We start from the raw sequence: 13222 nt of genomic DNA, 5'->3' as shown, positions 1-13222 counted from the left end.
TCCCTAGACGCCTAGCGCCAGCCGGAGGACTAACTAACCCTAATAGAGGAAAAGACAGACCTGGCTTACCTCTAGGGAAATTCCCCCAAAAAGGAGACAGAAGCCCCCCACATATATTGACGGTGAGTTCAGAGGAAAAGACATACGCAGTATGAAGGTAGGTTCAGCAAAGCGAGGTCCGCTTACTAGATAGCAAGAAGATACAATAGGGAACTTCACGGTCAGCTGAAAACCCTATTAAAATACCATCCCGAAATTACTTTAAGACTCATGTGTCAACTCATGACACCGGAGTGGCAATTTCGGCCCACAAGAGCTTCCAGCTACAGAAAAATAACATAACTGTGAACTGGAACAAAAATGCAAAACAAACTTAGGACTAAGAGTCCAACTTAGCTGATAGTAGTCTAGAAGCAGGAACATGCAACAGAAAGGCTCTGGTTACATTGATGGCCGGCACTAGAATAACTGAGCAGCAAGGCTAAATAGGATACTCCCATATCCTGATGGAAACAGGTGAACAGAGAAAGTGAAGCACACAAGTCCAGTACCACCAGTGACCACCGGGGGAGCCCAAAAACCAAATTCACAACAGATGTGGAGCCCTCATTTTCCCAAATATCTTCTGACCCTGAGGTATGAATTTCACCCGAGTCAGAGTCAGTCTCAGCCGGTGCCAATTTCCTCTTTTTAGGGGGAAGGGGATGTGGCACTGGGGGCTGGGAAAGAGCTGCCATGGAGGTTTGCACCTCCTGCTTGATGAGAGTTTTAATACTGTCCAGGAGATAGGGCTGCTCGGCACGTAAAATGTCGTCTGTGCAGAGATGGCATAAGGTCTTCTTGTAAGCTGATGGGAGCCTGGAACCACAAACACCACACTGTGGCTGGGGTTGTTCTTTGGGGAAGGGACCTTTTCTCCCTAAAAGAGAGAGAAGGTATACTAAGTGATCCATAGGTATCAAGCCCGGACAGTGAAGGACCGGCCCCGCTACTCACGGTAGGAGGGTGAACGCTGGGATCTGCAAATGCAGCTTTAGGTTTGTCACCGTCCATGGTCAGAGTGTCACCAGTCACACAAGACAGACTCTGTGTCTTACCTGGAGGCTCCCGACCAGGATATGAAGACATCGAGGTCCAGCGTCAGTTGTGTGCTCCTTCTCCCATGGTCCGCAGGGAGGATCCCAGGAACGACTCTAGTAGCGGTGAACATATCTGAGCCCTGGCCGCAAGCAGCGCTCGCTGTTTCAGTATGGGCCATCGAGATGTGAAACCGGACGTGCACGCCACCATCACTTCCAATGCGCGCACCAACGTCACTTCTGATGCGCGTGGGCTCCGGATCCAGCTCTGGAGAGGAGGATGCCGGGGAGCTCAGGGAGGACCCCGGGAGCACATCACCGCCCCGCTTTACCTCCCGAGGAGGCGCGGGAGGGGTGGGAAGGGGGTCCCGAGTCGCATGAACATGGAGACGGGAGCAGCCACCTAGAGGAGAGAAGCAAACCCCCCGACCTCGGACTGCCTGGCTTCTAAGGTAACGCTCTTCTAGGGCTCCGCTCGCCGGCCGCTGCAGCACCTGAGAACCTCTTCATGCCCCACTGGGGGACAGGAAAAACACTGGAGATAGCAGGAAGTGGAGAGTTATTTACCCTCTTTGTGTTTCCTGTCCCCCATTAGGGCGGGGAAACATCCTCCAAGGTGACTGTCGTGGAAGGTGACAGGAGAAACAGCTGATTCCTTCTGCTCAGGCAATGTTCCCCAACTCTGAGGACTGTTTTTTCCAGCAGGACAATGCGCCATCCCACACAGCTAGGTCAATCAATATGTGGATGAAGGACCACCACATCAAATCCCTGTCATGGCCAGCCCAATCTCCAGACCTGAACCCAAGTGAAAACATCTGGAATGTAATCAAGAGGAAGATGTATAGTCACAAGCCATAAAACAAAGAACTGCTTACATTTTTGTACCAGGAGTGGCATAAGGTCACCCAAAAGCAGTGTGAAAGATTGGTGGAAAGCATGCTAAGACGCATGAAAGCTGTGATTAAAAATCATGGTTATTCCACAAAATATTGATTTATGAACTCTTCCCGAGTTAAAACATTAGAAATGTTCTTTCTAAATGATTATGAACTTGTTTTGTTAGCATTATTAGAGGTCTGCAAGCAATGCATTTTTTTGTTATTTTGATCATTTCTCATTTTCTGAAAATAAATAAAATATTTAGTGCTTGGAAATTCGGAGACATGTTGTCAGTAGTTTATAGAGTAAAAGAGCAATTTACATCTTACTCAAAAATATACCTATAAAGAGAAAAATCAGACAAAGTGAAAATTTTGCAGTGGTCTCTTAATTTTTGCCAGAGCTGTAGGTTTTTTTTTTTTTTTACATACACCACATGAGCAGAGTACACCACATCACAGACAATACACACACACACAAGCAGAGTACACCACGTCACAGGCACTACACACACCACATATGCAGAGTACACCATGCCACAGGCACTACATACACATGAGCAGAGTACACCACGTCACAGGCACTACACACACACACACGTACAGAGTACACCACATCACGTCACAGGCACTACATACACCACATATGAAGAGTACACCATGCCACAGGCACTACACACACACACCACATAATAATAATAATAAATAATAATAATTTTATTTATATAGCGCCAACATATTCCGCAGCGCTTTACAACTTATACCACATGAGCAGAGTACACCACATCACAGGCACTACATACACATGAGCAGAGTACACCATGTAACAGGCACGACACACACCACATGAGCAGAATACACCACATCACAGGCACTACACACACACACCAGATGTGCAGAGTACACGTCACAGGCACTACATACACCACATGTGCAGAGTACAGCACGCCACAGGCACTACACACACATGAGCAGAGTACACCACGTCACAGGCACTACATACACCACGTCACAGGCACTACACACACATGAGCAGAGTACACCACGTCACAGGCACTACACACACCACATGTGCAGAGTACACCACGTCACAGGCACTACACACGTGCAGAGTACACCACGTCACAGGCACTACACACACACCACATGTGCAGAGTACACCACATCACAGGCACTACACACACCACATGTGCAGAGTACACCACGTCACATGCACCACACACACACACATGTGCAGAGTACACCACGTCACAGGCACTACACAAACACCACATGTGCAGAGGACACCACGTCACAGGCACTAGACACACATGTGCAGAGTACACCACGTCACAGGCACTACACACACACCACATGTGCAGAGTACACCACGTCACAAGCACTACACACACCAAATGAGCAGAGTACAGCACGTCACAGGCACTACACACACACCACATGAGCAGAGTACACATCACAGGCACTACACACACCACATGAGCAGAGTACACCACGTCACAGGCACTACACACACCACATGTACAGAGTACACCACGTCACAGGCACTACACACACACCACATGTGCAGAGTACACCACGTCACAGGCACTACACACACACCACATGTGCAGAGTACACCACGTCACAGGCACTACACACACCACATGAGCAGAGTACACCACGTCACAGGCAATACACACACACCACATGTGCAGAGTACACCACATCACAGGCACTACACACACACATGTGCAGAGTACAGCACGTCACAGGCACTACACACACATGTGCAGAGTACACCACGTCACAGGCACTACACACACACACGTGCAGAGTACACCACGTCACAGGCACTGCACACACACCACATGAGCAGAGTACACCACGTCAGAGGCACTACACACACACACGTGCAGAGTACACCACGTCACAGGCACTACACACACCACATGTGCAGAGTACACCACGTCACATGCACTACACACACACCACATGTGCAGAGTACACCACGTCACAGGCACTACACACACCACATGAGCAGAGTACACCACGTCACAGGCAATACACACACACCACATGTGCAGAGTACACCACATCACAGGCACTACACACACACATGTGCAGAGTACAGCACGTCACAGGCACTACACACACATGTGCAGAGTACACCACGTCACAGGCACTACACACACACACGTGCAGAGTACACCACGTCACAGGCACTACACACACCACATATGCAGAGTACACCATGCCACAGGCACTACATACACATGAGCAGAGTACACCACGTCACAGGCACTACACACACACACACGTACAGAGTACACCACATCACGTCACAGGCACTACATACACCACATATGAAGAGTACACCATGCCACAGGCACTACACACACACACCACATAATAATAATAATAAATAATAATAATTTTATTTATATAGCGCCAACATATTCCGCAGCGCTTTACAACTTATACCACATGAGCAGAGTACACCACATCACAGGCACTACATACACATGAGCAGAGTACACCATGTAACAGGCACGACACACACCACATGAGCAGAATACACCACATCACAGGCACTACACACACACACCAGATGTGCAGAGTACACGTCACAGGCACTACATACACCACATGTGCAGAGTACAGCACGCCACAGGCACTACACACACATGAGCAGAGTACACCACGTCACAGGCACTACATACACCACGTCACAGGCACTACACACACATGAGCAGAGTACACCACGTCACAGGCACTACACACACCACATGTGCAGAGTACACCACGTCACAGGCACTACACACGTGCAGAGTACACCACGTCACAGGCACTACACACACACCACATGTGCAGAGTACACCACATCACAGGCACTACACACACCACATGTGCAGAGTACACCACGTCACATGCACCACACACACACACATGTGCAGAGTACACCACGTCACAGGCACTACACAAACACCACATGTGCAGAGGACACCACGTCACAGGCACTAGACACACATGTGCAGAGTACACCACGTCACAGGCACTACACACACACCACATGTGCAGAGTACACCACGTCACAAGCACTACACACACCAAATGAGCAGAGTACAGCACGTCACAGGCACTACACACACACCACATGAGCAGAGTACACATCACAGGCACTACACACACCACATGAGCAGAGTACACCACGTCACAGGCACTACACACACCACATGTACAGAGTACACCACGTCACAGGCACTACACACACACCACATGTGCAGAGTACACCACGTCACAGGCACTACACACACACCACATGTGCAGAGTACACCACGTCACAGGCACTACACACACCACATGAGCAGAGTACACCACGTCACAGGCAATACACACACACCACATGTGCAGAGTACACCACATCACAGGCACTACACACACACATGTGCAGAGTACAGCACGTCACAGGCACTACACACACATGTGCAGAGTACACCACGTCACAGGCACTACACACACACACGTGCAGAGTACACCACGTCACAGGCACTGCACACACACCACATGAGCAGAGTACACCACGTCAGAGGCACTACACACACACACGTGCAGAGTACACCACGTCACAGGCACTACACACACCACATGTGCAGAGTACACCACGTCACATGCACTACACACACACCACATGTGCAGAGTACACCACGTCACAGGCACTACACACACCACATGAGCAGAGTACACCACGTCACAGGCAATACACACACACCACATGTGCAGAGTACACCACATCACAGGCACTACACACACACATGTGCAGAGTACAGCACGTCACAGGCACTACACACACATGTGCAGAGTACACCACGTCACAGGCACTACACACACACACGTGCAGAGTACACCACGTCACAGGCACTGCACACACACCACATGAGCAGAGTACACCACGTCAGAGGCACTACACACACACACACACGTGCAGAGTACACCACGTCACAGGCACTACACACACCACATGTGCAGAGTACACCACGTCACATGCACCACACACACACACATGTGCAGAGTACACCACGTCACAGGCACTATACAAACACCACATGTGCAGAGGACACCACGTCACAGGCACTAGACACACATGTGCAGAGTACACCACGTCACAGGCACTACACACACACACCACATGTGCAGAGTACACCACGTCACAAGCACTACACACACCAAATGAGCAGAGTACAGCACGTCACAGGCACTACACACACACCACATGAGCAGAGTACACCACATCACAGGCACTACACACACCACATGAGCAGAGTACACCACGTCACAGGCACTACACACACCACATGTACAGAGTACACCACGTCACAGGCACTACACACACACCAGATGTGCAGAGTACACCACGTCACAGGCACTACACACACACCACATGTGCAGAGTACACCACGTCACAGGCACTACACACACCACATGAGCAGAGTACACCACGTCACAGGCAATACACACACACCACATGTGCAGAGTACACCACATCACAGGCACTACACACACATGTGCAGAGTACACCACGTCACAGGCACTACACACACACACGTGCAGAGTACACCACGTCACAGGCACTGCACACACACCACATGAGCAGAGTACACCACGTCAGAGGCACTACACACACACACGTGCAGAGTACACCACGTCACAGGCACTACACACACCACATGTGCAGAGTACACCACGTCACAGGCAATACACACACCACATGTGCAGAGTACACCACATCACAGGCACTACACACACACACGTGCAGAGTACACCACGTCACAGGCACTGCACACACACCACATGAGCAGAGTACACCACGTCAGAGGCACTACACACACACACGTGCAGAGTACACCACGTCACAGGCACTACACACACCACATGTGCAGAGTACACCACGTCACAGGCACTACACACACACACACACGAGCAGAGTACACCACGTCACAGGCACTACACACACCACATGTGCAGAGTACACCACGTCACAGGTACTACACACACACACGAGCAGAGTACACCACGTCACAGGCACTACACACACCACATGAGCAGAGTACACCACGTCACAGGCACTACACACACCACATGTGCAGAGTACACCACGTCACAGGCACTACACACACCACATGTGCAGAGTACACCACGTCACAGGCACTACACACACCACATGTGCAGAGTACACCACGTCACAGGTACTACACACACACACGAGCAGAGTACACCACGTCACAGGCACTACACACACCACATGAGCAGAGTACACCACGTCACAGGCACTACACACACCACATGTGCAGAGTACACCACATCACAGGCACTACACACACCACATGTGCAGAGTACACCACGTCACAGGCACTACACACACACACACACGAGCAGAGTACACCACGTCACAGGCACTACACACACCACATGAGCAGAGTACACCACGTCACAGGCACTACACACACACACACACGAGCAGAGTACACCACGTCACAGGCAATACACACACCACATGTGCAGAGTACACCACGTCACAGGCAATACACACACCACATGTGCAGAGTACACCACGTCACAGGCACTACACACACCACATGTGCAGAGTACACCACGTCACAGGCAATACACACACCACATGTGCAGAGTACACCACGTCACAGGCACTACACACACCACATGTGCAGAGTACACCATTTCACAGGCACTACACACACCACATGTGCAGAGTACACCACGTCACAGGCACTACACACACCACATGTGCAGAGTACACCACATCACAGGCACTACACACAGCACATGAGCAGAGTACACCACGTCACAGGCAATACACAGACAGGAAACGCTGCCGCCCTGTACACCGATGCCACAGACAGCAGACACATCATTCCTTACACACACCCTCCACAGACACTACGGTAATTACACACACCCTCCACAGACACTACGGTAATTACACACACCCTCCACAGACACTACCGTAATTACACACACCCTCCACAGACACTACCGTAATTACACACACCCTCCACAGACACTACGCGCTGCACACAAGCGGCACATTCGCCTTTAGTGACCGGTCCGACTCTAACATTACACCCCACGTGACCAGCCCTCTTCTCACCCCGCCTCCTTATACCCAGACCACGGGGCGGGAGATGCAGAGCCCCCCATCCGGAAGTGACGTCAGGGGCCCGTAGGTTGTTACTGCGCAGTGTCCCCAAAGAAAGGAAAAATCCGGACGCGGATCCTGTGGAGACTGCGGCGTCCTGAGCCAGAGGTGACCGCGACAGCTGGGAAGTGAGGAGGGGAGGGCGGCCGGGGAGCGGCTCCGCTGTTATGGGAGGAGCGGGGTCCGCTCAGTGGCCGCAGCGCTGTGTCCTCCACCTGCAGAGGTATCACGGCTCCGGGGATGCGGCCTAGCTGCCCCATCTCTTATATAAGCCGTGGCCAGCCTGTGCCCTGTACGTGACCGGTGAGGGGCTGGCATGTCACATGCAGGAGCCAGCCCCCCAACCATCATCTGCCGGCCAGACTGATCATGCTGACAGGGTCTTTATAGGGGGACATGGCGCTGTCTTGGACAGTGGTGCAGAAACTGGCTGTCACGGCCTCCATGGAATCTGTAGTTTTGCAGGAGCCTTCTGACCACTGCTCGGAGCCTGCGTGCTGTGACTGTACCCGCTCTTACTGCCGCACTGTGGATTTTACTAGGCAACATATCAGTCTTTGGCTGCATTTTTCAATGGCACTTTACTCTTTGCAATGCAAGAGCCACCATTTTTTCTCCTTGAATTCACATTGTGTGTGTGTGCCCAACAATTGGGATCCTATAAATGCTTAAAGGGAACCGGTCATGTCATTTTTAGCATCTAAACTGTTCGCAGTGCGTTGTTAGTGATGCAATGTGCATCACTAACACGGTTTTTTTGTTTTTTATAAAAATCGGTGCTGTAATCTTGTGCACAAAGCACTTTATATAGTTAGATCGTACTCATTTAGCCATGGGGGTGTACTTAATTTTGTTTAGTCATGGTTGTTTCTGCCCACGCAATTTGAGTTATGATCCCAGGGTTGCGCTGACATCGCTTGAATCCGCTTTGAAACCCAGCGCTTGTGTAGTGTCGGTCGGGGAGCCGCGCTTGTGCTGTGACAAGCAGCTCCCCGCTCGTGTGCACGTACCTTGAAGCTGGGTACTACACATACCTTCAGTGCGCTGACGGTCAGTGACGCTGGGTACTACACATACCTTCAGTGCGTTGACGGTCAGTGACGCTGGGTACTACACATACCTTCAGTGCGCTGACGGTCAGTGACGCTGGGTACTACACATACCTTCAGTGCGCTGACAGTCAGTGACGCTGGGTACTACACATACCTTCAGTGCGCTGACGGTCAGTGACGCTGGGTACTACACATACCTTCAGTGCGCTGACAGTCAGTGACGCTGGGTACTACACATACCTTCAGTGCGCTGACAGTCAGTGACGCTGGGTACTACACATACCTTCAGTGCACTGACAGTCAGTGACGCTGGGTACTACACATACCTTCAGTGCGCTGACAGTCAGTGACGCTGGGTACTACACTACTGAAAAAAGAAAGTGTTAGTGATGCACGTGCTTCACTAATCATGCACTGGGGACAGTGATGCTTAAAATGACACAACAGGTTCCCTTTAATGCGCTTCACTTTTCTTGGATTTCCTTACCTAGTTTTGCTCCGGGCCGAATCGGAGACTTGTGGCCGATGTATCTAGAAACCTACTACTGGCATATAAGGTTTTCTCTTCTCTTCATAGCTTACATCTGGAAAATCTCCGACTCTTCCGGATCACGTCGAGCACTTCTCAAACCTTGTAAGTAACCTTGTAAAATGACCAATTTAATTTTATTGGGCTGATTGGAAAACAGTTTGTCATATGGATGCTCCGTCTGCTAGAAGCACTATTATTTTCCCAGTATTGGATTACAGTCACCCATACAAGTGTATAAGTGCAAAAAATTCTATTAAAGGGACTATCGTCACAAAATGACTGTTCAAACCAAGTACGGCAATCTGTGCATCATGGCGGGGCCAATCGTTTAAATATATTTCTCACCTGCTTGATTTCAATCTATCCCCATTCTTCTCTGGTTCTATGAAGCCAGAGCTGTCAATGGAAGAATGGACTTGGTGAAGATTAAGGGAAAACAAAACAAGCAGGTGTGAGGGTGCACTTAAATGATTGGCTCCACCATGAGGCTCCAAGTGCTCGTGCTTGGTTTGAACAGTCGTTCTGTGCTGGCAGTCAATTTAAAAGGACATCGGCACAGAGACTGTTCAAGCAAAATACAGGCGCTTGACGGATGCGTCGGCTGAGCTTTTCCGGTGTAGATATGGGACTTGGTACGAGAGAGCAAGAGAATTCCTGTGTGTGACGGTGAGTGACGGATCCTGCGTCCATAGGTTTCCATTATAGCCGACGAAGGACCGCGCAGGATGCGTCGCTGACTGATTTTCCGACGTGCAGAAAAAAACGTTCCTCTGAACGTCTTCTCTCCACGACGGACCGCTATTTTCCGACGGATCCAGTGCACGACAGATGAAACGGATGGCCATCCATCACAATCCGTTGCTAATACAACTCTATGGGAAAATGCAGGATCCTGCATTTTAAAAAATCAACGGATTTCGACGTGAGACAAAAGACGGAAGTGTGAAAGAGGCCTAAGAAACACATTAGCAGCTATACCTCTGCAGGTTTGCAACAATTTTACAACCCTGACTGCAAGGTGGAAGCTGTGGAACCTGCAGATGTGCCAGGTACAGTTAGGTCCATGTATATATTTGGACAGAGACAACATTTTTCTAATTTTGGTTATAGACATTACCACAATGAATTTTAAACAAGATGCAGTTGAAGTTCAGACTTTCAGCTTTCATTTGAGGGTATCCACATTAAAATTGGATGAAGGGTTTAGGAGTTTCAGCTCCTTAACATGTGCGACCCTGTTTTTAAAGGGACCAAAAGTAATTCGACAGATTCAATAATTTTAAATAATGTTCATTTTTAGTACTTGGTTGAAAATCCTTTGTTGGCAATGACTGCCTGAAGTCTTGAACTCATGGACATCACCAGACGCTGTGTTTCCTCCTTTTTGATGCTCTGTCAGGTCTTCACTGTGGTGGTTTTCAGTTGCTGTTTGTTTGTGGGCCTTTCTGTCTGAAGTTTAGTCTTTAACAAGTGAAATGCATGCTCAATTGGGTTGAGATCCGGTGACTGACTTGGCCATTCAAGAATCTTCCACTTCTTTGCTTTAATAAACTCCTGGGTTGCTTTGGCTTTATGTTTTGGGTCATTGTCCATCTGTAGTATGAAACGACGACCGATCAGTTTGGCTGGATCTGAGCACACAGTATGGCTCTGAATACCTCAGAATTCATTCGGCTGCTTCTGTCCTGTGTCACATCATCAATAAACACTAGTGACCCAGTGCCACTGGCAGCCATGCATGCCCAAGCCATCACACTGCCTCCGCCACCAGGGGGCAGAAGAGAAAGGAGTCCATAAGCATTTATTTTGAATTGAAAGGGAGTACAATTATTCCTGTGACACTATTTATATGCTCTGCTTACATCAGTCTGCACTTTACCCTGCCGAAGCTGCGTCTCCAACACCTCCCCTTCCTGATACCTCTTTATCTGCACGACAATCATGGTCTGGATTTTCACAAGTCCTTTCCATTCCATGGAGACTTTTTTGCCGGATGCCTGAACACCCTTCTCCTTGCAGGCTTTATGGGTCTATAGTCCCCATATAACCACCTACTGTGGTGGTGCAAGTAACCACCATTGTGCTCAGCACTACAGACCTCAGTCCTTGCCCTCTTTACGCCATAGCTTGGGATGCATTGGGTCGTACAGGGTGTGCCAGGCTTGGGTCACATCATCATCTCTGGGGACGCTCACATTTGATCTTATATTGTTGCATGCTCTGTTATTGTTTTATATCACACATAGTTATAGCTAGAGATTTCTTGCTGGTTAATGACCTTGATTTATGTTTTTTGATAACCCCGTTTGTCTGTCTGCTATACTATTGACAGAACTTTTTTGGTATCACGAGTGATTGTCATTATACATCACACATGCATGTTATGTCTGTAGTTGGCTTAACGGCTTCTATGGACACAGAGGGGATGCTACTTCACTTTTAGATGTTCTTAATGTTTTTTTTTTGTGCTTTGATGTTATAAAAGGTATGAAATACAATTTTAGTAATCAGGTGTGCACATTCTGTATGCATTGATTCTCTCTTCTCCTCCATTACACACAGCTCTGCAGAGAGCGGCCATCACACTGGTTTATTTTAAATAATCTCTGGAGGCAGATGCTCGGGGAGATCTATGCCCGGCCCATAGATCTTAACAGCTGAATTACATATAAGAAAAATGTGGATTTCTCTAGAGTAAAATAACATATTGCAGATGTCAAGGTATCCTTTTATTCTGCTTCCTTCGACCTGTGTGCTCATGTAGACGGCTAAGGAAGTTTGATTCTTCTAACAGATCCCTTTAAATGTGTGTATGCCAAGGGTGGACCCTGGACACACATTTATAAGCCCACCAAGTACACCATCTTCACGGAGTTTTGTATGTTCTCCCCGTGTTTGTGTGGGTTTCCGCCCACACTCCAGACATACTGATCGGGAATTTAGATTGTGAACCCCATTGGAGACACAGTGATAAAGATGATATCTTTAAAGAAAACCTGTCAGCAGGTTTGGCCGGTTAAGGGATACAGCCATCACCTTTCAGGGCTGATATACAGCATACTATAATGCTGTATATCTACATTCAGCCCGACCTGCAAGAGAAGAAAAATAACTTACTATACTCACCTGTGGTGGACGGTCCGGTCCAATGGACGCCTCTGGTCTCTTGGTCCAGTGCCTGCCATCTTACGATTACTGTCTTCCTGCTTGCTTCATGTGGATGACGCGTCCCTTCGTCATCCACACAGTCTCCTCAGCACAGCGCTCCGGCGCAGGCGTACTTTTCTGCCCTGTCGAGGATAGAGCAAAGTGCTGCAGTGCGCATGCGCTGGGCCTCTCTGACCTTTCCTGGCACCTGCGCACTGCAGTACTTTTGCTCTGCCCTCAACAGGGCGGAGAAGTACGCCTGCGCAAGATAGTGGTACCGAGGAGACGCGTCATCCACACGAAGCAAGCAGGAGGGTGGCATCGCAAGAAGGGGGCCCCGG

At 49.3% G+C, this 13222-nt stretch overlaps 1 protein-coding gene across 4 annotated transcripts in view; it reads left to right on the top strand.

The window, feature by feature from the left end:
- Positions 1-7810: 7810 nt before the first annotated feature.
- The window catches only part of FAM168B (family with sequence similarity 168 member B), a 28960-nt gene continuing 23548 nt past the window's right edge, over positions 7811-13222 (top strand). For 2 of the 4 annotated variants that reach the window (XM_077291102.1, XM_077291100.1), the window contains exons 1-2: positions 8120-8258; positions 9780-9836. The gene's annotated coding sequence lies outside the window, so the exon portion shown is untranslated. Of the gene's footprint in view, positions 8259-9779; positions 9837-13222 lie in introns of all 4 variants that reach the window. The other 2 variants (XM_077291101.1, XM_077291099.1) reach the window with 2 other exon arrangements.

The sequence above is a fragment of the Ranitomeya variabilis genome, chromosome 2, assembly GCF_051348905.1.
Source record: "Ranitomeya variabilis isolate aRanVar5 chromosome 2, aRanVar5.hap1, whole genome shotgun sequence".
Taxonomy (NCBI): domain Eukaryota; kingdom Metazoa; phylum Chordata; class Amphibia; order Anura; family Dendrobatidae; genus Ranitomeya; species Ranitomeya variabilis.
The sequence above is the reverse complement of the archived record's forward strand: the minus strand, read 5'-3'. Positions and strand labels throughout refer to the sequence as shown.